Below are 25,820 nucleotides of genomic sequence, written 5' to 3'. Positions count from 1 at the left end.
GAGAGACGTCTTCGGCGCTCAGCAGGAGTTAAACGGGAACGGCCAATTTGCATGGGCTCATCTTTAGTTGGTGACAGTTGGCGAGGAGGAGGAGCAGAAGATTTTGGAGCAGATGATCTTCCACGCTCAGTTGCTCTCTCTCTGAAACGTAAGTCAACTTTTGTACAAAGTGAGATTAGCTCATCTAACTTGGAGGGTAAGTCTCTGGTAGCTAACTCGCCTTTAATACACTCAGATAAACCATGCCAGAATGCAGCATACAGGGCCTCGTCGTTCCATGCCAGTTCGGATGCCAGGATCTGGAACTGTATAAGATATTGTCCTACAGTACGTGATCCCTGGCGTAAACGGAGAATCTCAGACGAAGCTGAAGTTACCCGGCCTGGCTCGTCGAAGATGCGCCTGAATGTTGACACGAATGCAGTGTAAGAAGATAGCAGGGTGTCGGACCTCTCCCATAACTGTGATGCCCAATCAAGGGCTGAGCCACTGAGAAGAGAGATGATGTAGGCAATTTTTGTACGGTCACTGGGAAAATTGCCAGGTTGTAGCTCAAACTGAATCTCACACTGGTTGAGAAATCCCCTGCAGAATCTTGGAGAACCGTCAAATTTTGCTGGCGTTGGAAGATGAAGACGTGGAGCAGAAACGGGTAAGGTGGGTGGGGTTATAGCTGGAGTCACTGTGGTTGACGCACCGGACGCGTCTGATCCACGGAGAGTTGTCTGAATCCCATCCAGCCGAGTAGAGAGATCCTGGAGACAGCGGATGATGTGGCCCTGTGCAGCCTCCTGATGTTCAAGTCGGGCTGCCAGTTCTTGCATCGGCCTGGCCGCTTGATCCTGGTCTCCGGCTGGATTCATTTGGTCAGTGCTTACTGTCACAACTGAGGGCCTGAGCTGACGGAAGGCAGCCTCAGTTGTAGGGGCTGAGATGTACCGGAACCTGGGAGGTTGTATCAGACCCCTGGACATGTAAGTAACATGAAGAGTAACCGCCCGAAGGTGTGACCACGACAACTTGGGTAAAAGTCAATGATATTTATTTATGACAAACTCCATGCATCACAGTAGCAGTAAAAAGAAACATTAAAATAAGCAGAGAAATAATAATACAGTTCCTGGGTACTACAGGGTGGCAGGGGCCACAGAGCTCTGGTGGTATGAGACAGTTCTTATTATCTGCAAGTTGGAAAGTCCTTACCAGGCTCAACTGTAGCAATGAAGAAAGCCCAGGGTCGTACCAGCTGGTGTTCCAGGGAAAGCTGGACTGCTGAAGATAAAATGCTGCTGTGGGTACTGGTTGGAACCAGACAGATGTTGGCACGGAGTGGATACTGGCTGGAACCAGTTAAATAATAAATGAGGCTTGAGAGCGATGCAATATGGATGAAATGTAGAATTTGAGAACGGAGAAATAATAATACCGGTGGAGAGTGGTAAACTGCAGAAAGGACACCGGCCCTTTAAGAGAAGCTGTACACTGCTGGAAGCTGGGCTGGAAGCAGGTGATATTGTAGCTGGAAACAGATGAGTCCAGAATGGATCGGAGAGTCAGGCTACACCGCAGATGGAATGCTGGTGCGGGTCTCTATAGCAGAAGTCTGGAGACAGGAGCTGGAACCTGGAAGACAATCACAGGAGAGAGACAAACTGGAACTAGGTTTGACAACCAAAGCACTGACGCCTTCCTTGCTCAGGCACAACCTATTTATACCTGCAGCAAGGAAGGCATTGGCTAGGCAATTATGCAAATTAATAATACAGACAGCAGATTGGTGAATATGATCAGATGACAGAATCCAAGATGGCTGCGCCCATGCAGACACTTGGAGGGAAGTTTGGTTTGTAATCCATGTGGTCTGGAAAACAGTAATGGCGGCGCCGGCCACCGGAGACAGGAGACGCCAGGCTGACAGGTGCACATCCAACCACACGGACACAGTGGAGGCCGTGGCTGACGTAATCGCCACTCTGAATGCAGAAGCTCAGGAACGGCGGCGGAGGCCGCGGGAGACGCCATGCCAGATGTATAAGGCGTTACTGTCACAGCGTCCAGAGAGACAGGAGAGGATGCGGGAATATGCACATCAGGATAACAGATGGGATCCGGTCCTGGAGCACTGAGCCAGCCTTAGGAGGCATCTGATGGGTAAGAAATGGCGTCCAGATACCCGGATCGTGACATGCTCTATTTGACGTGGAGCCTTTGCCCTAAATTTGGTAAAACAAGGGGTGTTATTAGACCTGTAAATAGGTCAATTCAACAAAGACTCTTTGGTAATATTGAATGATCAATCAAAAGGTTCCAACACTTGGAAGGCAAAAACTCCCACCAGGCCTGGAGAGTAACCCGCACCAAGAAAAATGTAATCGTGATATGTAGTACACAATTGGGGTGCCTTTGGTTATATATTCAACCCCTAACTTGGGGTGATACACATGTCCATATGGATAGGGAACTGAAGGCTCTAGAGGTGCTACCAACTGGTTTAAATGAGGCTAAAGTATAAATTCCCCGTAGAGAGGGGAAAAGGGGGGCGACACCAGCTATGAAGAGGGTGCACACTACCCAACTAATCAATTAAAATACAATTTTTAATATAAATATATACACTGCTCAAAAAAAATAAAGGGGACACTTAAACAACACAATGTAACTCCAAGTCAATCACACTTCTGTGAAATAAAACTGTCCACTTAGGAAGCAACACTGATTGACAATCAATTTCACATGCTGTTGTGTAAATGGAATAGACAACAGGTGGAAATTATAGGCAATTAGCAAGACACCCCCAATAAAGGAGTTGTTCTGCAGGTGGTGACCCCAGACCACTTCTCAGCTCCTATGCTTTCTGGCTGATGTTTTGGTCACTTTTGAAAGCTGGTGGTGCTTTCACTCTAGTGGTAGCATGAGACGGAGTCTACAACCCACACAAGTGGCTCAGGTAGTGCAGCTCATCCAGGATGGCACATCAATGCGAGCTGTGGCAAGAAGGTTTGCTGTGTCTGTCAGCGTAGTGTCCAGAGCATGGAGGTGCTACCAGGAGACGGGCCAGTACATCAGGAGATGTGGAGGAGGCCGTAGGAGGGCAACAACCCAGCAGCAGGACCGCTACCTCCGCCTTTGTGCAAGGAGGAACGGGAAGAGCACGCCAGAGCCTTGCAAAATGACCTCCAGCAAGCCACAAATTTGCATGTGTCTACTCAAATGATCAGAAACAGACTCCATGAGGGTGGTATGAGGGCCCGATGTCCACAGGTGGGGGTTGCGCTTACAGCCCAACAACGTGCAGGATGTTTGGCATTTGCCAGAGAACACCAAGATTGGCAAATTCGCTACTGGTGCCCTGTGCTCTTCACAGATGAAAGCAGGTTCTCACTGAGAACATGTGACAGAGTCTGGAAACGCCAAGCAGAACGTTTTGCTGCCTGCAACATCCTCCAGCATGACCGGTTTGGCAGTGGGTCAATAATGGTGTGGGGTGGCATTTCTTTGGGGGGCCGCACAGCCCTCCATGTGCTCGCCAGAGGTAGCCTGACTGCCATTAGGTACCGAGATGAGATCCTCAGACCCCTTGTGAGATCATATGCTCCTCCGGTTGGCCCTGGGTTCCTCCTAATGCAAGACAATGCTAGACCTCATGTGGCTGGAGTGTGTCAGCAGTTCCTGCAAGACGAAGGCATTGATGCTATGCATTGGCCCGCCCGTTCCCCAGACCTGAACACATCCGGGACATCATGTCTCGCTCCATCCACCAATGCCACATTGCACCACAGACTGTCCAGGAGTTGGCGGATGCTTTAGTCCAGGTTTGGGAGGAGATCCCGCAGAAGACCATCCGCCACCTCATCAGGAGCATGCCCAGGCATTGTAGGGAGGTCATACAGGCACGTGGAGGCCACACGCACTACTGAGCCTCATTTTGACTTGTTTTAAGGACATTACATCAAAGTTGGATCAGCCTGTAGTGTGTTTTTCCACTTTAATTTTGAGTGTGGCTCCAAATCCAGACCTCCATGGGTTAATAAATTTGATTTCCATTGATCATTTTTGTGTGATTTTGTTGTCAGCACATTCAACTATGTAAAGAACAAAGTATTTAATAAAAATATTTCATTCTTTCAGATCTGGGATGTGTTGTTTAAGTGTTCCCTTTATTTTTTTGATCAGTGTCTATATCCACAGCAGTAATATTGAATGAAGGCCTCAATGCCTGTTACCTGAATTATAGTTTTAAGATACTAATGTTATAATTTTGGGACTAAATGTCTTTTATTGATTATCGAGCGAAGTATTAAAAGCCAAAAGAGAAAATGTAATTGTGAGAAAAAAAAACCAAGTGAATAAAAATTTAAAAACAAAGCAATTGTGTTGTTCCCTTTGTATATTTTCTTGTATTTAATTCCGTACATGAAACATGAAAGAATTTCTATGCAGCACCGTGTCAGTGCTCAATTTATGCAGAAACCTATCATTTTTTTATATAAACTGGAGCTTTACATATTTACAGAAGGATATAAGTAGCTATTCATTGACTCTGTCTGTTACATGAGGTTGTAACCATAGTATTTCGATATTGCAACAGTAATTCATTGCTTCTGCTATTTAAACTGACTGTGATGCAATGTTTCTAATACTGTTGCTAAGCAGGTTAATTGAAACAGTGTTATTAAATATGTAACTGATCCGTGTGCTGTTTAAACATAGAGGGATTTAACTGGGGTTATTTAAAGGGCCCCACACATTTGGCGATCCGCAGCGGAGCTGCCAGACGGCCGACCCAATGGCGCGGGGGTGGGCAGTGACGGGGGGAGTGTTGTTTCTTCCGTCCTCACCCGTCACCTGGCTCCATAGCAGTGCAAGCAAATATGGACGATCACGTCCATATTGGCCTGCATGCACAGGCGACGGGGTACCAGCGATGAACGAGCGCGGGGTCGCGCATCGTTCACCGCTGGTGCCTCCACACTCAAAGATATGAACGGTATCTCGTTCATTAATGAACAAGATCATTCATATCTTTGAGTATTATCTGCCAGTGGGTAGGGCCTATTAGTACTTCAGTAATGTCAGTCTGTACTGTATAGCACGTACGACTTGAAGTGCCAGGATATATTGGATAATGCGCAAATATATCACAGTAAAGATGAATGTTATAGCCAATGGGCTATTTTATCAGCCCCTATATAGGCCCTCATATAGTTGTTCGCTCGTTGCCGATTTTCGCTATGCTGTGATTTGCTGCTAAATGCGCATGGTAAGCAGCGCGCATGCGCTAAGTTATTTAACTAAAAACTTAGCAGTTTTGCTGGTGTTCGTACAACGCTTTTCAGTCGCACTCCTGATCGGTAAATGATTGACAGGAAAGGGGCGTTTCTGGGTGGTAACTGAGCGTTTTCCGTGAGTGTGCTAAAAAATGCAGGCGTGTCAGGGAAAAACGCGGGAGTGTCTGGAGAAACGGGGTAGTGGCTGGCCGAACGCAGGGCGTGTTTGTGACGTCAAACCAGGAACTAAATGGACTGAGCTGATCTGATCGCAATCTAGGAGTAGGTCTGGAGCTACTCAGAAACTGCAAAGAATTATTTAGTAGCAGTTCTGCTAATCTTTCGTTCGCTATTCTGCTAAGATACACTCCCAGAGGGCAGCGGCCTAGCGTGTGCAATGCTGCTAAAAGCAGCTAGCGAGCGAACAACTCGGAATGAGGGCCATAGTGTAGATCCTTTTAATAGAGTTGTTAATAACCCATTGCAATGAGGGATATTACATTAACATGCTGTAAGTTGTTTTCAGTATTCAAGGGATATATGGAATGCCTGTATCAGCAGCTATACATACAGGCTGTATGTATAGCTGCTCAAGATAGGATATCACATTCTACCGTTCCATTTATAAGGCAATGCTCAGCAGTAACTGTACAGAGAAAGCATGTATTTCTTTATCCCAAAATAAATATACGTTGGTGTTGTGACGTACAATATGAATCACTAGTGTTTAATTACCACACAACACAATATTAAGTTGTATCTACACGGCAGCACTCATTGGCCCTCATTCCGAGTTGTTCGCTCGTTATTTTCCTTCGCATCGGTGCGATTTTCCACTAACTGCGCATGCGCAATGTTCGCACTGCGTCAAGTAAATTTGCTAAGAAGTTTGGTATTTTACTCACGGCATTACAAGGTTTTTTTCTTCATTCTGGTGATCGGAGTGTGATTGACAGGAAGTGGGTGTTTCTGGGCGGAAACTGGACGTTTTATGGGTGTGTGTGAAAAAACGCTGCCGTTTCTGGGAAAAACGCGGGAGTGGCTGGAAAAACGGGGGAGTGCCTGGGCGAACGCTGGGTGTGTTTGTGACGTCAAACCAGGAACGAAACTGACTGAACTAATCGCAGTGGCAGAGTGAGTCTCGAGCTACTCAGAAACTGCTAAGAAATTTTTATTCGCAATTTTGCGAATCTTCCGTTCGCAATTCTGCTAAGCTAAGATTCACTCCCAGAGGGCGGCGGCTTAGCGTGTGCACTGCTGCGAAAAGCGCCTAGCAAGCGAACAACTCGGAATGAGTGCCCTTGTCTGCTAGCCGTGTGATATGTATGTTGCACCTTTTATAGATGTCCGCTGTCCATGCTATTGATTGACAATACTAGTATATCACACTGCACATTCATAAATTATATCTACACATTAGTTCCTGGCTGCATTATCTTTTTGTTTCTTTTGTTTAATAGTATTCCCCACCAGCCCTTCGTGTTTTATTATGATGGGATCGTAGCCCTAGGCACATGAACGGCACAATAGCCGGCGTGGAGAAATCACACCCTCAGTTTCCTTCTATAAAAAGGTCCTAATTGTGTTTAATAGGTCTCAGGTACATGTCATGCAACATTTTACATTTGTAGACATAGAATATCACGGGAACACATTGCTGTAACCTATGTGCATTTCGCTCCTATTGGGCTTCCTCAGGTCACTACAGTCCAAGTAGCTTAAACTATTGGCATATCACTCTGTCTGATCCATTGACTGTTTCCTGGGGTCCTTTTATGTGTTAAACCCAGGATTCTGTATATATTTTGTCTAATAACTATGTGCACTGATTCACCATGTCCATGCCTTTACATTGTGATGAATTTATCTTCCCACTAGCTTAAATCAATGGCATATCCTATTGTTTTATTCATTTACTGTTTCCTGGGGACCTATTAAGTGTCATACCCCAGACCCTGTATTCATCTCGCTAATCCTATGCACTGATCTATCATAATTCAGGTTTAAACCATTACTAAATTGCACTTGTTCAGTTCTCCCTGTATTATCCATTATAAGTCCACAGCTCTTAATCATATCTTACCTTTTTTATATACGGACTCTCACCAACGATTCAGGGGGTATGAGTCAAACATCCAGGTTGGGATCGCACGTCACCTCCCTCTGCCTAATGCCGGCAGCAGATTCTTTCTTACGGCTAGCCCTTCTCCACTTTTGATGTGACTTTCCAGCTTATGCTATTCAATAGGTGCACTCTCATCAGTGATCCCTGAGCTGTAGGTCATCATTAGCTACTATCACACCACACTGTATACACCCAATACTGTCTGATCTTGGAAGCTAAGCAGTGTTGGGCTTGGTCAGTACTTGGATGGGAGATCACCTGGGAATACCAAGTGTAGTAGAACCATATTGGACATCACACTCTGTGCCTAACACTGACAGCAGAATCACCACTTGCCTATCTTTCCTCCCTGAATTCATCTTAACTCTATCACTCACAGTACATCTGATAACACCTCATCTGTATAGACCAAATGGTATTTTGTTACATAGGCAATGTACACCAAAATTCATTTGGATCCACGGAGTTTCAGAATTAGCCTACCTTTATCATGACATTGATCATTCAATATTACCCAAGAGTCTTTGTTGAATTGACCTATTAACCGGTCTAATAACACCCCTTATTTTACCAACTTTAGGGCAAAGGGTCCACGTCAAATAGACCACACCTATTGGGTCGGTTGCGTGCTCCCTCCAGTCTTATACGATTTTGGACTGCATATCATCCTTTAAAAAATAAATGTGCCTTATATGTCGTGTTGTTTGTCTGCCTTGAATACATCTTGACATTATTTTATTGAATGATGAATAAAAGTTAATTTCTCTAACGTCCTAGTGGATAATGGGGAATGTACTTTAGTACTGTGGGTATAGATCGGGTCCATTGGAGCGTGGCACTTAAGGAAATTAATGGTGTGTGCTGGCTCCTCCCCTCTATGCCCCTCCTAGCAGACTCAGTTTAGAAAAATGTGCCCAATGAGCCGGGTGCATTCTGCTGCTCTCCAGAGTTTTCTTCAGAAATATATTTTAGTTTATTATTTTCAGGCACACTGTTTGGCAAACAGTCTGCCTGCGTCGTGGGACTTAGGGGGGACTGAACCAACTTCCTCAGAGTTAATGGTTCATATCCCCACTGACAGGACAATGAGCTTCTGAGGTGATGTTTCTCATGCCCCAGGGTGTGAGCCCATGCCGGCAGCATGCTGCCCCACCTAACAGATGCTGAAGGTGCGGTGAGTACTGACACTGGGGTCCTGGTTAGTGGCTCCCCGGTGAACATGGCGGCATGAAGGGGCAACGGTCACACAGCTTCGGGCTGCGGTGCCTGCTGCATACCCCACACTAGCACAAGTAAAAAGGGGTTATGCACTTTGTTTTACACCATTTATCCAGACACAGATGATGCCAGAATAAATATAACATGAGGGGGCGTGGCTTCCCAGAGAGCGGGACCAGAGGCTGAATGGCGCCATTTCCTGCTGCTGCTGACTAGGCTGCATGCGGAGACTGCTCCTCCACACACCCACTGAAGAACCACTTGTACCAGGGGGTTTATAGTGAGGGGGGAGCATATAGATAGTGGTTATAGCGCTGTGAGGTAAATTACACTTGTTATATACCCGGCGGAGTGAGACTCTGTCTTGCGGTATTGTGGGCTGGTCCAAATCCTCTCTGTGTCAATCCATTCAGGGCTGTCTAGGCTTGAGGTGATGTCTCACTAACGTGTTGTTTACTGCACTGTGTTTCTCTTATTAATACTGTTGTTTCTGATAACAGCATGTCTGAGAATAAATCTGTGTGTACTGCATGTAAGGCTAGGTTTACTCCTTCCTCACAAGGGTCCCTGAGGTGTACCCAATGCTCTCTCTACCCTTGCAGGGTAGTTACTCACAGGAACCTGAGTGGGTTGAATCATTTAAATCTATGATTTCTAATATAAATTCCGAATTAGCCACAGCAAAGCAGGGAAGGCAGACTTTAAAACAGTCCATGGACACTTTCATGTTTGCTGCTGCCAACCACAGATAGGCTCCACAGCCCCATCTGGTGGTCTCGCATAAACGCACTCTCCTACAGATATTACAGTCTGACTCTGATACTGATGTCCCAGACTTAGATGACGGTGAATTAGTGGGGGACGAGGATTCCTTGAGGCCCTGATTTATGCTATCAGGGAGGTCCTCCACATACCTGATAAAGAAACAGAACCTGGAGAGGAATTGTTTTTAATGTGCAACCAAAATCCTCTGCAACCTTTCCTGTTTCGAAATAATTAAATTCCCTTTCTAAAGCATGGACAAACCCTGACAAAAAATGTATTACTCCTAAACAGGTACTAAATTCCCTTCTCTAGCATCCATAAGGGATATTGGGGAGCAACATAGTATGATGGAGTATAGACAGGACCAAAGGAGCCAGTGCACTTTCATTTCCTTGAACTTGGTGTGATGACTCCTCCCCTCTATGCCTCCTCATACAGCTCAGTTTAGAAAAAAGTGCCCTCAGGAGAGGATGCACACTCTGGAACTCCAGAGTATTTTTTTCATTTTATTTTTTAATGTTTGTTATTTTAGGTATGTTTGGGCAACATACCCGCACCAAGGGGGGGTGGGTGGTCACCAGCCTCTTGAGGTGCAGCCGCTTCCCCGCTACAGGACCACCGTCCTGATGGGCTGTTTGTTTACAGCGGGGCATAGCGCCTTGGCTGTCGCACACCCCTAACGCTGCCTGAAGGTGATCGTGGTGGTGAGTACACACCGGGGGTCCCCTGGTCCATGGTGCGGGGGGGGGGGTCCTGCTTTATCCCCCACGTGAGACTGGCTGCAGGGCTCCTGCGCTTAACATTTATGGGTGGCTGCGGGACTCAGGAGACTTGGCCAGTATAAATATATTAATGTAAGCTCCGGCGCCATTACAGGGGCTGAGCTACATGAGAGCGGGCTCAGCAGCTTGTTGGCGCCTTCCTATGCATAAGCAGCAGCCTCACATAGCTCCTCCATTATAGTCACACACTTTATCACTGGTACCGGGTGTAGAGGGGGAGAGACGCTATTTTGGTGCACAATATACTTAGAGTTGTATTACTGTGTAGATATACATTATATCTTCCTATAAAAATGCTGACTGCCTCACTGGGGCTATACAGCGTGGGTGTGCTGGTGTCCTCTCTCCTGTGTCTCCTCTCACATGCAATAGGGCAGGCTTGTGATATATGCTCTTATTATTGTGTGTGTATTTCTCCTGTTTCAGTATGGTAAAACAGAAGTCATGCAATGTATGATTTCTAATATAAATTCCGAATTAGACACAGCAAAGCAGGAAAGGGAGACTTTAAAACAGTCGATGGACACTTTCATGTTTGCTGCTGCCAACCACAGACAGGATTCTCTCCTCTCATATCTGGCTCAATATCATGTGAGCAATGTAGTCAGTCCTCGCAGAATGCTGAGGAAAATATGGGGGAGAGACCAAAGCCCTCCTGGCTAAGGGCTATCAAAAATATGATGTCTGATATGTCATCTAAACTCTGCTAATAAAACTCAAGAGCTGCACATGGTTGTAGCAGATCTGGCTAAAAAAGCTGATATTCCCCATCCCATCACTAAAGCGGGCTTACCTGCTATCCTATCAGACACTGATGATGATGATGATGCTGTGGACCCCATAAGTGGGGATCCCGCCACTACTCAGGGTATTGAACCCCTCATTTTAGCTATTAGGGATGTGTTAAAGCTCCCACTGGAGGACATTGCTAACCTGCAGTTGTTTTTCCTCCGACATTACAAACTGACGGTCACTTTTCCTGAGTCTAAGGAATTGGATGATTTATGTAAATTGGCCTGGAAGAATCCAGATAAAAAAATATCAGGTGTTTATGAATACTTTCCCATTCGCCCCTGAAGGCAGAAAATTCTGGGAAGAGTCACCTGCGGCAGACGTCTCAGTATCAAGTCGTTCTAAAAAGGCGGTGCTTCCTACTCCAGGCTCCTTTACGGCCAAGGACCCTGGGGATAGGAAAACCGAGACCACACTAAAATCTATCTATATGGCTGAAGAGACCAGTTATTGCAGGTTGCTGGATGTCACATGCAATTCATTCATGGGCTAATCAAATTCACGAGGGTCTCGAGAGATACGACCCTGGTTACTACGGTGACTTTCCTGAAACGCATTCAGGACGCGGCAAGGGTTCTCTGTGATTGCCTAAAAGAAATTGGCAACATTAATGCTAGGACCGCTGCTATGGCTATATCAGCATGAGGGGCTATTTGGTTGTGTCACTGGATTGCAGACGCTGACTCCAAACGCAATGTGGAATCTCTTCCCTTTACAGGGGAATTGCTCTTCATTGGAGAATTGGACGCGTGGATCTCCAAAGTTACTACGGGGAAATCCATGTTTCTTCCCTCAGGGACCATCTACTCAGTCCTTTCCATCCACCAGATTTAGATCTAGGGCCAGGGGTACCTCCAATGCAGCCAGAAGCTCCAGAGGTAAGTCTAGAAAACCGGTCATTGCCGGCTCTCAAGAACAGAGCACCAGTTCGGCTTCCACAAAGACCTCAGCATGACAGTGCCCACCACCTTGGGAGAATCTCGTGGTGGGAGTTCAGTTACGTCACTACAGCCACATCTGGGCAGGTTCATGCCAAAATGCCTGGGTAAGGGACCTTATGATTTCTCCCCAATGATTTTTCAAATCAAGCTTACCAGCTTTGGAAAGTATCCGTGTTACGCTGCTCCTGGCCATCTCAAAGTTGGTCCAGTCTCAGGTCATTGTTCCAGTTCCTCTGCAGCAACAAGGACAAGGTTACTACTCCAGTCTGTTCGTAGTACCAAAACCAGACGGGTCAGTAAGACCCATTTTGAATCTGAAGTCCTTGAATCCTTACCTGAAGGTCTTTAAATTCAAGATGGAATCCTTAAGAGCAGTGATTGCAGGCCTGGAAACCAGGAATTTCTGGTGTCCCTAGACATCAAGGACGCCTACCTCCATATTCCAATTTGGCCTCCTCCTCAGGCCTATCGATGTTCGCACTGCTGAATGATCACTACCAGTTCCAAGCATTACCCTTCGGCCTGTCCACAGCTCCGAGGGTGTTCACGAAGGTGATGGCAGAAATGATGTTCCAGGTCCAAGTCTAGGGGGTCAACATAGTCACTTACCTGGACGATCTCCTGATAAAAGCGAGTTCCAGGGAACTTTACTGCTCCATATAGATCGCACTATACAGCTTCTATCTCACCACGGGTGGGTCCTCAATCTACAGGAGTCCCACCTGGAGCCATCTCAGTGGCTCCTGTTCCTGGGAATGCTACTGGATATGGTGGCGCAGGTGTTCCTCCCAGAGTACAAAGCGAGAACAATCCAAGAAATGGTTCGCATGGTTCTCCGTCCTGCTTGAGTATCCGTTCATCTTTGCATAAAAATTGTTGGGAAAGATGGTGGCCTCCTACGAGGCAATACAGTATGGAAGGTTCCATGCCAGACCCTTCCAATTGGCTATCGTGCACAAGTGGTCCGGTTCCCATCTTCAGATGTACCGGATGATTCAACTGTCACCCCAGGCCAGGATTTCACTTCTGTGGTGGCTACAGTCTTCCAATCTTCTGGAAGGTCGACGCTTCGGGATTCAGGATTGGATCCTCCTCATGACAGATGCAAGTCTGCGAGGATGGAGAGCTGTCACCCAGGGGCGCAGTTCCAGGGCAGGTGGTCGGCCCAGGAGGCCCTACTTCCAATCAACATCCTGGAACTTCAGGCTATCTACAATGCTATGATTCAGGCCTCCCCTCTGCTCCAGGATCTGGCAATCCAGATTCAGTCGGACAATGCCACAGATGTGGCGTACATCAATCAACAAGGAGGGACAAAAAGCAGGGCCTGCATGCGAGAAGTGTCAAAGATACTCCTCTGGGCAGAAAGAAATGCAAGAGCGCTGTCCGCCATCTTCATTACGGGTGTGGACAACTGGAAAGCAGACTTCCTGAGTCGCCACGATCTCCACCCAGGCGAGTGGGGACTACGCCCTCAGGTGTTTAAAATTATTATCGACAGGTGGGTTTGCCCCCAGATCAACATGATCGCATCTAGCCTCAACAAGAAGCTTCGCTGCTATTACTCATGAGCCAGGGACCCTCAGGCGAGTGCACTGGATGCACTGATGTCGCCTTGGACATACCTGCTGGTATACATATTTCCTCCGATCCCGTTGGTTCCAAGGGTGCTCAAGAGGATCAGACATCAGGGAGTACAAGCAATCCTGATTGCCCCTGGAGAGTTTGATACGCGGATCTTCTGGACATGTCCATAGAAGACCCTTGGCCTCTGCCAATAAGAAAGGATTTTCTTCAGCAAAGTCCGTTCGTCTACCCGGACTTATGGGGGCTTCATTTGAGTGCATGGAAGTTGAGCGGAACAACCTAGCTCACAAAGGTCTTTCCAAGAAGGTCATTGCCACTATGGTACAAGCCAGAAAACATGCAACGTCAAAACGCTATCATCCTATCTGGCAGAGATATGTCTCCTGGTGCGAAGAACGCATTTATTCGTCTGCAGAGTTCCACTTGGGAAGATTCCTTAGTTTCCTGCAGGCTGGAGTGGATAAAGGATTTCGTCTGGGATCCATTAAGGTCCAGATTTCGGCCCTTTCTATTTTCTTCCAGAAGATGTTGGCTGTGTTGTCGGAAGTTCAGACCTTCTTACAAGGTGTACTTCACATACAACCTCCGTTTGTGCCGCCCACAGCACCTTGGGATTTGGAGGTGGTATTATGATTTCTGCAATCCTCCTGGTTTGAACCCCTGATGATGGTAGAAGACACGTACCTCACGTGAAAGACGGTGATGTTACTGGCCCTGGCTTCTGCTAGGCGTGTTTCAGAGTTGGGGGCCTTGTTATGTAAAAGTCCGTACTTGGTCTTTTATGAGAGCAGAGTGGAGCTTAGGACTAGACGGCAGTTCCTGCCGAAGGTTGTCTCCGCGTTTCATCTGAATCGACCTATTGTAATTCCGTCCGGTTCTGGCGCTTCTGCCCCGCCGGAGGCATTGGATGTGGTGTGAGCCTCGAAGATCTATGTCAAGAGGACGGCTCGGACCAGAAAGATCGATTCCTTGTTTGTGCTATATGACGCACGGAAAAAGGGCTGCCCTGCTTCAAAGCAGTCCATTGCTCGTTTGCTTCGACTTACTATCCAACAGGCGGCAGGCCTATGTGTCGTCAGCATTACCTGTTCCACAGTCTCTGAAGGCCCACTCTACAAGATCGGAGGGGTCTTCCTGGGCTGCCCTTGGAGTCTCCGCCCTACAACTAAGCCGAGCGGCTATCTAGTTGGGGAAGAACACCTGTGAAGTTCTACAAGTCTGATACCCTGGCCAAAGAGGATACCCAATTTCGGCAGGCGGTGCAGCAGATGTCTCCACAGGTTCCCGTCCATTCTTGAAGCTTTGTGACATCCCCATCATACTATGTTGCTCCCCAGTATCCCTTATGGATGCTAGAGAAAATAGGATTTTAAATAACTACCGGTAAATCCTTTTCTCGTAGTCCATAAGGGATATTGGGAGCCCACCCGCTCTGCAGTGAATTTCTGCAGGTTCTCTGTTTTGTGTTACCTGTTTAGGGTTTGCTGTTGTGTTGCCAGCTATTGCTGGCCAGGATTTTTGTTGCTTATTGTTGTTAAGTTCCTTCTTTTGAGATGTCATTCTCCTTCGGGCACTGTTTACCTATAAGTGATCTGTAGGAGGAGGCATAGAGGGGAGGAGCCAGCACCCCTTGAAGAAATTAAAGTGCACTGGCTCCTTTGGACTCGTCTATACCCCATCGCACTAAGTTGCTCCCCAATATCCCTTATGAACTACGAGAAAAGGATTTACCGGTAGGTATTTAAAATCCTATTTTCCCCACTGAGGATAGGAAGGTTTCGGAAAACCAACCAATGGTGGATACGTCTGTGTCCAGGCTGTTAAGTTTGTTTAAGTGCTATACCTTAAAACACTATGGTTCAGGCCGCAGCATTCACATTGCAAACAATAACCCCTGCGATGTGAATGAACATAGCGTACACTCGCCGATACGCTATGCGCACTATACAGCGACACGTGTGGCGGAATACACCTCTTTACCCAAACAAGAATGGAATGCGACACCAGTTGTATATGTTATGTTGTGGTCCAACGCAGCAACAAATATTTACTAAAAGGGATATATACAGAAATACAACAATATCACAGAGAAGAGCTACAACCAATAGTCCATAAGTTTGTTCGCCTGCGCCTTCTGGATCTGGTTCTCAGTCACTCTTAGCAAGATGTCCTTCAGAGAATAGACTGAGGCCAGCCAGGAGGCCCTGCTTTTATACAATGATCCAAAACACAATATAAAGGAAACTGTAAGCTCTTCTTCCATAGGTCAAGGAGCAGGTAATTTACAGTACATGAGGGGTCATAGGCTGGTTTGAATAGGTGGGCGATGCTTGGTCCAGGTGTACTTGCAGATGTTCCCCACTGGGTTCCCGCCGAATATCACGAGTACAGTAATTACAGTAAGATATGCATATTGTATTCCTGCACATATCTATGCGCAGGAGCATGCTATAATCTGCAAACTGTGATCGGAATGTAGCCCTTGAAATACTGTACATGTGGATACCAAACACCATGTCCTAACCTAGTTCTGTCTCCTCACATCCTGTAAAGCTGGATATCTCTGTTGTTCTATTTCCTAAGTAAATGTAACTTGCTGGTGTGGTGTGTGTAGACTGTGTAAATTATGCATTATGTGGATAAAATATAGAATATGTCTTTGTGGCTTTTCTATGCGAATGCTACCGTATTTACTCATACCACGCGCTAATATGCAGGGCTTCGCGAGCCAATGTACGCAGCGTGCGGGTATATGCATACACGGCAGAACATGTGCACGCACGGAGGCCACTCTGTGTGGTGTTTGCATGTGTTGGATGTGGGTATAATATTTTCGACTTTGACAGTCCACCCTTTGGCAGTAAACAATAACTGACACAAATTACTAATAACACTGAAAATATTTCCAATACAATATGTACAACATTCGAGTAGGCACCTTTCAACAGGAGGAAGAGTTGTAAGTGGTAAATATATGGCCTAGAGGAATAGGAAAAAGCATGTATGTATGAGTAATGTTTGAGGGGACTGTATCATTGTACCGTGTAAGTTCTAAGAAAGCTTCAAGGTTCTGCAAAGTATACATTTAATCCTTCTCATCCCGTATTAAGGGTCTGTGCACGGTCAAACAACCATTACCAAGCTCTTTCTAGGCGAGGGCTTTTTCCCCTCACCTTGTTCGGCTTCTTCTAATAATAAATGGGGATCACATTTATCTGATGATACACGCGGGGAGAGGTATGTGTATGCCATTATATGTGGATAACGTTTATTGGCTATGTGTGTTATTAACTGAAGAATGCAGAGATGAGGGTAAGACATACAGTTGGGCCCATAAGTTTACATACCCTAGCAGAATTTGTGATTTTCTGTCCATTTGTTAGCGGATATGAATGATAACTCACAAACTTTTCTTTCATTCATGGTTAGTGGTTGGGTGAAGCCATTTATTGTCAAACAACTGTGTTTACTCTTTTCAAATCATAATGACAACAGAAACTACCCAAATGACCCTGATCAAAAGTTTACATATCACTTCTTGATGGAGACTGAGCACATCCCATACTCCTTCACCGCTAAATCCCCCCTGGTGCGTTGGATGCCCTGGCATCTGTTTATCACGGAAGGTGAGGTTGCTACACTGATACTACGTCGTCGTCGTCCCCCGTTCATGCACCCTCCGGTCCTCTCGGCTGATGAGGCCCCCCCTCCCTAAGCCTGGGATGTTCTTCTCTTTAGTGCTATATTTATAATATGCCCATTGCCGCCTCTCTCCCCTATTTTTGTTTTTCTTCTCCTTGTATTACTATCTTGCACCTGTTTGACTTTGATCTGTTTGTACATGTTTGCCATTACGTTGTCTCATGTATTCATGTACCTATTCCCCCCTTCTTCCTTCTGTACCCCTGTTTTGCAACATGAAAATTCAATAAAAACTATTGATAAAAAAAAAAAAGTTTACATACCCCGGTTCTTAATACCGTGTATTGCCCTCTTTAACATCAATGACAGCTTGAAGTCTTTTGTGGTAGTTGTGGATGGGGCTCTTTATTTTCTCAGATGGTAAAGCTTCCCATTCTTCTTGGCAAAAAGCCTCCTGTAAATTCTTGTGCTGTTTTGCATGAACTGCACGTTTGAGATCTCCCCAGAGTGGCTCAATGATATTGTGGTTAGGAGACTGAGATGGCCACTCCAGAACCTTCACTTTATTCTGCTGTAGCCAATGACAGGTCGACTTGGCCTTGTGTTTTGGATCATTGTCATGTTATTACGTCCAAGTACGCCCCAAGCGCAGCTTCCGGGCTGATGAGTGCAAATTTTCCTCCAGTATTTTCTGATAACATGCTGCATTCATCTTGCCATCAATTTTGACCAAGTTTCCAGTGCCTTTGTAGCTCACATATCCCCAGAACATCAGCGATCCACCTCCGTGTTTCACAGTAGGAATGGTGTACCTTTCATCATAGGCCTTGTTGACTCCTCTCCAACTGTAACGTTTATGGTTGTGGTCAAAAAGTTACATTTTGGTTTCATCACTCCAAATGACTTTGTTCCAGAAGTTTTGAGGTTTGTCTCTATGCTGTTTGGAGTATTGTAAGAGGGATGCTTTGTGGCATTTGCGTAGTAATGGCTTTCTTCTGGCGACTCAACCATGCAGCCCATTTTTCTTCAAATACCTCCTTATTGTGCATCTTGAAACAACCACACCACTTTTTTTCAGAGAGTCCTGTATTTCAGCTGAAGTCATTTGTGGATTTTTCTTTGCATCCCGAACAATTTTCCTGGCAGCTGTGGCTGAAATTTTTGTTGGTCTACCTGACCGTGATTTGGTTTCCACAGAATCCCTCATTTTCCACTTCTTAATTAGAGTTTGAACACTGCTGATTGGCATTCTCAATTGCTTGGATATCTTTTTATATCCCTTTCCTGTTTTATACAGTTCAATTACCTTTTCCCGTAGATTCTTTGACATTTCTTTTGCTTTTCCCATGACTCAGAATCCAGACACGTCAGTGCAGCACTGGATGAAAGATGCAAGGGTCTTTCAGGAGTCCAGAAACTGACTGACCTTTTATACACACACACTGATTACAAGCAAACAGATCACAGGTGAGGATGGTTACCTTTAGTAGCCATTCAAACCCGTTTGTGTCAACTTTTGTGCATGTTATCAGGTCAAAATCTCCAGGGTATGTAAACTTTTGATCAGAGTCATTTGAGTAGTTTCTGTTGTCATGATTTAAAAAGAGTAAACACAGTTTGACAATAAATGGCTTCACTCAACCACTAACCATGAGTGAAAGAAAAGTTTGTGAGTTATCATTCATATTCTCTGACAAATAGCCAGAAAAATCACAAATTCTGCTAGGGTATGTAAACTTATGAGCACAACTGTATAAAGGTACATACACATAAATCAGGGTACACTAATGTAATTTCCGGTTGTAGATCTCTGGGTAGAGGGGAAAACAAAGAGATGGTGAAAGAAACAGGCCATGAAATTCATTTACAGTCCTTATCACAACACTGTGTCTATGGTTGGGTCATATATCAAATCTGACGCATTTACAACGCACGCGCTCCTTAGACTCATCAAATTTGTATTATGTCTCTTTCGCCGCGTCAAAATTCGAACACATTTAAATATCATGCCGATAATTATAACAACACCCAGGATACAGAGGAGGAACTTTCCTACACTTGCATACAACTTCACACTTTGTGCCCACTCTCCTAATCCAGAGAACCATTTGAGTGGGTTCAACCATGAGGCCCATCCGGTCAATTCATTACCCACAGCCGCCAAAGTGAGATTGTGTTACCTTCTGAACTCCCACTTCAACTGCAAGATCTCGTCCATATTTTGATCTATGATCTCCGTTGGGTCCTCGGTGCTGTTTGTAATATACGTGCAGCACTTCACACCATATTGAGTTGCCAAAGTAACACAATACACACCTGTCATGGCCGTGACATAATTTAAGACCATCCTGTGTTGGACCAGTTCCTTCTTGTATGCCTGTAGTTCCCTACCTGTATACCTGAAGGTGTCATCATACATCTCAGTGATATTATCTATCATGCTCGCTAGTGCATGGATGTACCTATAATTTATATTTTCTCTGGCAGTATGGGTGATATCTAATGCAAGATGAATCTGAATCCCAGTAGATTCATGGATTAAATTAGAGGCTGCGAGCTCTCCCCTGTCTATGAGGTTTCTCTTGAAAATGTGTTCGTAGTGGGTGTGAGTATAAGGAGGCGGAGCGCTGCGGTTAATATCTTTTATTTTGTCATGTGCGATGGTCATGACCTCTGGTAGTATTCTGCCTATGTAACACAACCCTTCAGGACTCTGAGTAAGCCACTTGCCAATAGGCGTCATCTGGAAGAACATAGGGGACAAAATGCGTCAAGCTCATATTACAAATAATTTTTACGTAGAAACCGGTCCCTAGCTCTTCCATCTCTTTGATACAAGTATCTGGCAGGTTGATGTGTGCACAATATCCCTGTGACACTTTTCCAGCCCACAGGGTTTTGAACCCACGTGTATACTTGTATCGGAAGTACCTCCCACTTGTGGTTATCCCACGTACAAGCTCAGAGTTGATGGGTTCTTTATCAGCTCTTTGTGAAAAGGTAATTGTCTGATTGTTCTATGTTACTTCCCAATTTCCTGGTTTCCGGAAATTGGAAATTTTGAAACACAGTAGTGACCTATCTGCGTGGTACTGGTGGAGCTTCAAGCTAGGGGGCCTAGATACACTGAATTTTCTGTCCACCGGTCTCCCCCCACATATTTCGAGTACCTCATTTACTGTTAAGGGGGTATGGCACTAATCCCGATTTACTCTTTCCTTGAGGTACTTGTGAGCACACCCAGCAGTCTGTTAATGAGTGGTAGTCACTCAAAGGATGTCCGCCAATATTGATATTATTGTTTGACTGACTTCTCTGGATGCACCCATCTTCGACTACATTGTTGCAGTACATACATATGCAGTATTCATCAGACAATAACCCTTCACATTGCCTCCGAGCTCCGTGACTACCAGATCTTACTGATACCAGCTTTGACCAAAGTGATGGACTGATCCTGGGGTCCTACAAATTCATCCTCTCCATCAGAACCCATTCCAGATCCTTGCTCGACTTCTCGGGGCCCTCACAAAAACAAATTGTCCTGATCAAAAATAGAAGCACAAGAAAAAGCCAGAACACAGTCTCTTGATGTGGATCCATTTTGGTAATGAAAAAAAAGAAGAGAGGAAAAAAGAAAAATTTAGAGGGGGGGTGTTAGGAGAGAAAAAAATAAGACAACCGTCCTGCCTTTCAGCGTTTCCAGAACAGACTCTCTAGTGATATGAGGTTCTCTTCACCTTTCTCCTTCTCACAAGTTCAGCGACTTTCTTGCAGTGGGACGAGTGGACCCAAGTCTCTCTCTCGGCAACCTTCAGTGCTGTCATGCTGGTCAACAAACTTGATACGGTCCTTCCCACCTGTCAATGAGGCAACCTGAGCGTAGAAAATTTTGAATCATCACATAGTCCCCAGGTTCAATTTCATGACAATTACTGTTTGGTAGGTCAGGAATCGCCAGTTTCAGATTCCTTTGCTGGTTTCTCAGTTGCTGGCTCATACTAACCAAATATTGCACAGTCATTTCATTACTACACTTCAAATCATCCTGGGGGTCTATCATTACATGGGGCTGTCCAAAAAGAATTTCAAAGGGTGATAGGTTAAGCGGTGACCTGGGAGAGGTTCTGATGCTGTACAACACCAGTGGCAAAGCTTCTGGCCACAACAGTCCAGTTTCAGCCATCACTTTGCTCAGCTTGTTCTTAAAAGTGCTATTCATTCTCTCCGCCTTTGCACTGGCCTGTGGCTGTGGCCGGTCGGGAGTATGTAGCTTACTATTAATACCCATAAGCTTGCACATGACCTGAAAGACTTCACCTGTAAAATGGTACCCCTATCACTTTTAATCATTTTAGGGATACCATATCTACACACAAATTCTTGTACAATTTTCTTAGCAGTGAATACGGCAGTATTTGTGGCGGCGGGGAATGCCTCTACCCAGTTTGAAAAGACATCAATCAGTACATACCAAAACATACTTTAAATTCCTACAGGGTGGTATCTGTATAAAGTCAATTTGTATTACCTGGAAAGGTCCGTCTGTAGGAGGGATATGGGATGGCTCCGTCGGTATCGTCTTACCAATATTCTTCCTCAAGCAAGTAAGACATGTCATTGCTTTCCTGCTCGCCTGAGAAGAGAACCCTGGTGCACTCCAGTAGGCTCTTACCAATTTGCACATACCTTCCTTGCCCAGGCGAAGTCAGACCATGTGCCGCTTCAGCTAGGTTTGGGAGATATGCCCTGGGGACCACTGGCTAACCTTGTCCATCTCTCCAGAGTCCTGAGTACTTCTGACCATATCCCTTTGCCTTCCAGACTGCCTTCTCCTGTAAGGAACACAAATGTTGCATTTCAATTAATTGTTGCATGTTTACTGTGTTGAATGTCATCAGTTGTGTGGTGTTAATTTGTGTGGTGGTGTTTGCTGCTGATTCTGCAGCTTTGTCCGCTCGGCTGTTACCAAATCAGATTGGGTCTTGGTTGTAAGTGTGTGCTTTACACTTGATAACAGCCACTCTGTCAGCTTACTGTATGGCTGTCAGAAGCCTTTTGATGTGTGACGCATGCGCCACAGGTGTGCCAGCTGCCGTCATGAAATTTTTGAGGCGTCACAGGGCCCCGAAATCATGCACCACTCCAAAGGCGTATCTAGAGTCCGTTTATATATTAGCTGACTTACCCTTTCTAACTCACATGCTCTGGTCAGTGCTACCAGCTCAGCGACTTGTGCTGAGTGAGGTGGACCAAGGAGTTCAGCTTCTATGATACCTTCGTCGTCTACAACTGCGTATCCGGTGCACAGGTCTCCCGAGTCCATCTGTCTGTGACAACTACCGTCGGTGTAGAAGGTAAAGTCTACGTCTTCCAATGGGTTGTCACTGATGTCAGGTCTCGCAGTGAAAGTCTGCTACAGGTATTCCATACAATCATGTGCATCAGTGTCTGCACTAAATCCTCCTTCACCATCATTCTCATCGTCCACCCTTTGTGCATGACCAAGCAAGTAAGTTGCAGGATTTAGTGTGCTACACTTCTTTATGGTGATGTTTACAGGGGCCATCAGTGATAGTTCCCATTTTGTAAACCGAGCGGATGAGACATGTCTGGTTTGGGCGGAGTTCAGCAATGCTGATACTGCATGTGGTGTATGGATTGTCCGGTCATGTCCTAACACTACGTCTTCGCTTTTACTTACCAGCAAAGCTATGGCTGCAACACTTCGTAAACAAGTGGGGAGAGACCGTGCTATAGTGTCCAATTGTGCACTGTAGTAGGCTACCGGTCTGCTGGCATCACCATGTTTCTGGGTTAAGACGCCTGCCGCGCACCCAGCACTCTCGGTACCGTACAACTCAAAAGGTTTCTCATAATCTGGCATCCCCAATGCTGGTGCTTGTGAGAAACACTCTTTTAGTCTCTCAAACGCCAGTTCAGACTCCTCTGTATGAGAGACCCGTCCTGGTTTGTTCGAAGAGACCTTTTCTTGCAGCGGTAGTGTCAGAATAGAGAACCGCGGAATCCAGTTCCGACAATACCCACACATTCCTAGAAAAGTGCAAATTTGTTGTTGGGTTTGCGGCAGAGTCATGTTGCGGATGGCCTGTATTCTGTCTTTGGTCAGGTGTCTGAGTCCTTGCGTCAAGCAGTGTCCCAAGTATTTAACCCTAGTCCGGAAGAACTGCAATTTATCCTTAGAAACCTTGTATCCTGTCTGGGAGAGATCAAACAGAAGCTGTTTAGTGTCTGCCAGGGACGACTCAAATGAGTCAGAGCATAACAAGTCATCAACAGATTGTATCAGCACCGACCCATTCTCAGGTTGAAAGGATTGTAAACAGTCATGTAGGGCCTGGGAGAACATACTTGGGTTGTCAATGAAACCTTGTGGAAGACGGGTCCATGTGTAGTGTACTCCCCTGTAGGTTAAAGTGAAAAGGTACTGACTGTCGGGGTGAAGAGGGACAGAAAAGAAAGCAGAACCGAGGTCAATGACAGTAAAGTACTTAGAGGTGGAGGGAATCTGCATGAGGATGACAGCTGGTTTGGGCACTACAGGGAATTGGCTCTCGACTATCTTGTTTATCCCCCTTAGATCCTGCACTAGTCTGTAACAACTCCCCCCACTCTTTTTCACAGGGAAGATGGGACTATTGGCTGTGCTGGACGTCCTGACTAGGATGCCCTGCTGTAGCAGCCGTTCTATGACAGGGTATACTCCTAATTCCACCTCTGGTTTCAGAGGGTACTGGGGGATTTTTGGAGCTATCCTGCCATCTTTTATTTGCACTACTACTGGGGCTACATTCGCCATCAATCCAGTGCCCTGTCCATCTTTGGTCCAAAGGGAACCCGGTATTTGTGAGATGATTTCCTCTACCTGTGATGGACTTGTCTATAACGGGTGAGTGTAACATTAGCCTTTCAGGGGTGTCTAATACACTGCTTAAAAAAATAAAGGGAACACTAAAATAACACATCCTAGATCTGAATGAATGAAATATTCTTATTAAATACTTTGTTCTTTACATAGTTGAATGTGCTGACAACAAAATCACACAAAAATTATCAATGGAAATCAAATTTATTAACCCGTGGAGGACTGGATTTGGAGTCACACTCAAAATTAAAGTGGAAAACACACTACAAGCTGATCCAACTTTGATGTAATGTCCTTAAAACAAGTCAAAATCAGGCTCAGTAGTGTGTGTGGCCTCCACGTGCCTGTATGACCTCCCTACAACGCCTGGGCATGCTCCTGATGAGGTGGCGGATGGTCTCCTGAGGGATCTCCTCCCAGACATGGACTAAAGCATCCGCCAACTCCTGGACAGTCTGTGGTGCAATGTGGCATTGGTGGATGGAGCAAGACATGATGTCCCAGATGTGCTCAATTGGATTCAGGTCTGGGGAACGGGCGGGCCAGTCCATAGCATCAATGCCTTCGTCTTGCAGGAACTGCTGACACACTCCAGCCACATGAGGTCTAGCATTGTCTTGCATTAGGAGGAACCCAGGGCCAACCGCACCAGCATATGGTCTCACAAGGGGTCTGAGAATCTCATCTCGCTACCTAATGGCAGTCAGGCTACCTCTGGCGAGCACATGGAGGGCTGTGCGGCCCCCCAAAGAAATGCCACCCCACACCATTGCTGACCCACTGCCAAACCGGTCATGCTGGAGGATGTTGCAGGCAGCAGAACGTTCTCCAGACTCTGGTGTCACGTGCTCAGTGAGAACCTGCTTTTATCTGTGAAGAGCACAGGGTGCCAGTGGCGAATTTGCCAATCTTGGTGTTCTCTGGCAAATGCCAAACATCCTGCACGGTGTTGGGCTGTAAGCACAACCCCCACCTGTGGACGTCGGGACCTCATACCACCCTCATGGAGTCTTTTTCTGATCGTTTGAGTAGACATGCACATTTGTGGCTTGCTGGAGGTAATTTTGCAGGGCTCTGCCAGTGCTCCTCCTGTTCCTCCTTGCACAAAGGCGGAGGTAGCGGTCCTGCTGCTGGGTTGTTGCCCTCCTACGGCCTCCTCCACGTCTCCTGATGTACTGGCCTGTCTCCTGGTAGCGCCTCCATGCTCTGGACACTACGCTGACAGACACAGCAAACCTTCTTGCCACAGCTCGCATTGATGTGCCATCCTGGATGAGCTGCACTACCTGAGCAACTTGTTTGGGTTGTAGACTTCGTCTCATGCTACCACTAGAGTGAAAGCAGCGCCAGCTTTCAAAAGTGACCAAAACATCAGCCAGAAAGCATAGGAGCTGAGAAGTGGTCTGTGGTCACTACCTGCAGAACAATTCCTTTATTGGGGGTGTCTTGCTAATTGCCTATAATTCCCACCTGTTGTCTATTCCATTTGCACAACTGCATGTGAAATTGATTGTTGCTTGACAGTTTGATTTCACAGAAGTGTGATTTACTTGGAGTTACATTGTGTTGTTTAAGTGTTCCCTTTATTTTTTTGAGCAGTGTACATTCTGTGCATGGTTCTCAGGGATATCTAAAAACACACCCTCAGGGGTACAGTATATGACACACCGCATAATACACAACAAATCTCTGCCAAGTAGATTAGTCGGAGCCGATGCAGCGAACAGGAAAGAATGTTTGGTATGCAAGGGCCTTATCGTATCCTCTGCAGGTCTACTCAAAGGGTACTGCTGCACTTTTCACGATACCCCCATT

At 45.9% G+C, this 25,820-nt stretch overlaps 1 pseudogene; it reads left to right on the top strand.

The window, feature by feature from the left end:
- Nucleotides 1-7,556: 7,556 nt before the first annotated feature.
- Nucleotides 7,557-7,675, top strand: LOC134894284 (5S ribosomal RNA; annotated as a pseudogene).
- Nucleotides 7,676-25,820: the final 18,145 nt, after the last annotated feature.

The sequence above is a fragment of the Pseudophryne corroboree genome, chromosome 3 (assembly GCF_028390025.1).
Source record: "Pseudophryne corroboree isolate aPseCor3 chromosome 3, aPseCor3.hap2, whole genome shotgun sequence".
Taxonomy (NCBI): domain Eukaryota; kingdom Metazoa; phylum Chordata; class Amphibia; order Anura; family Myobatrachidae; genus Pseudophryne; species Pseudophryne corroboree.
The sequence above is the reverse complement of the archived record's forward strand: the minus strand, read 5'-3'. Positions and strand labels throughout refer to the sequence as shown.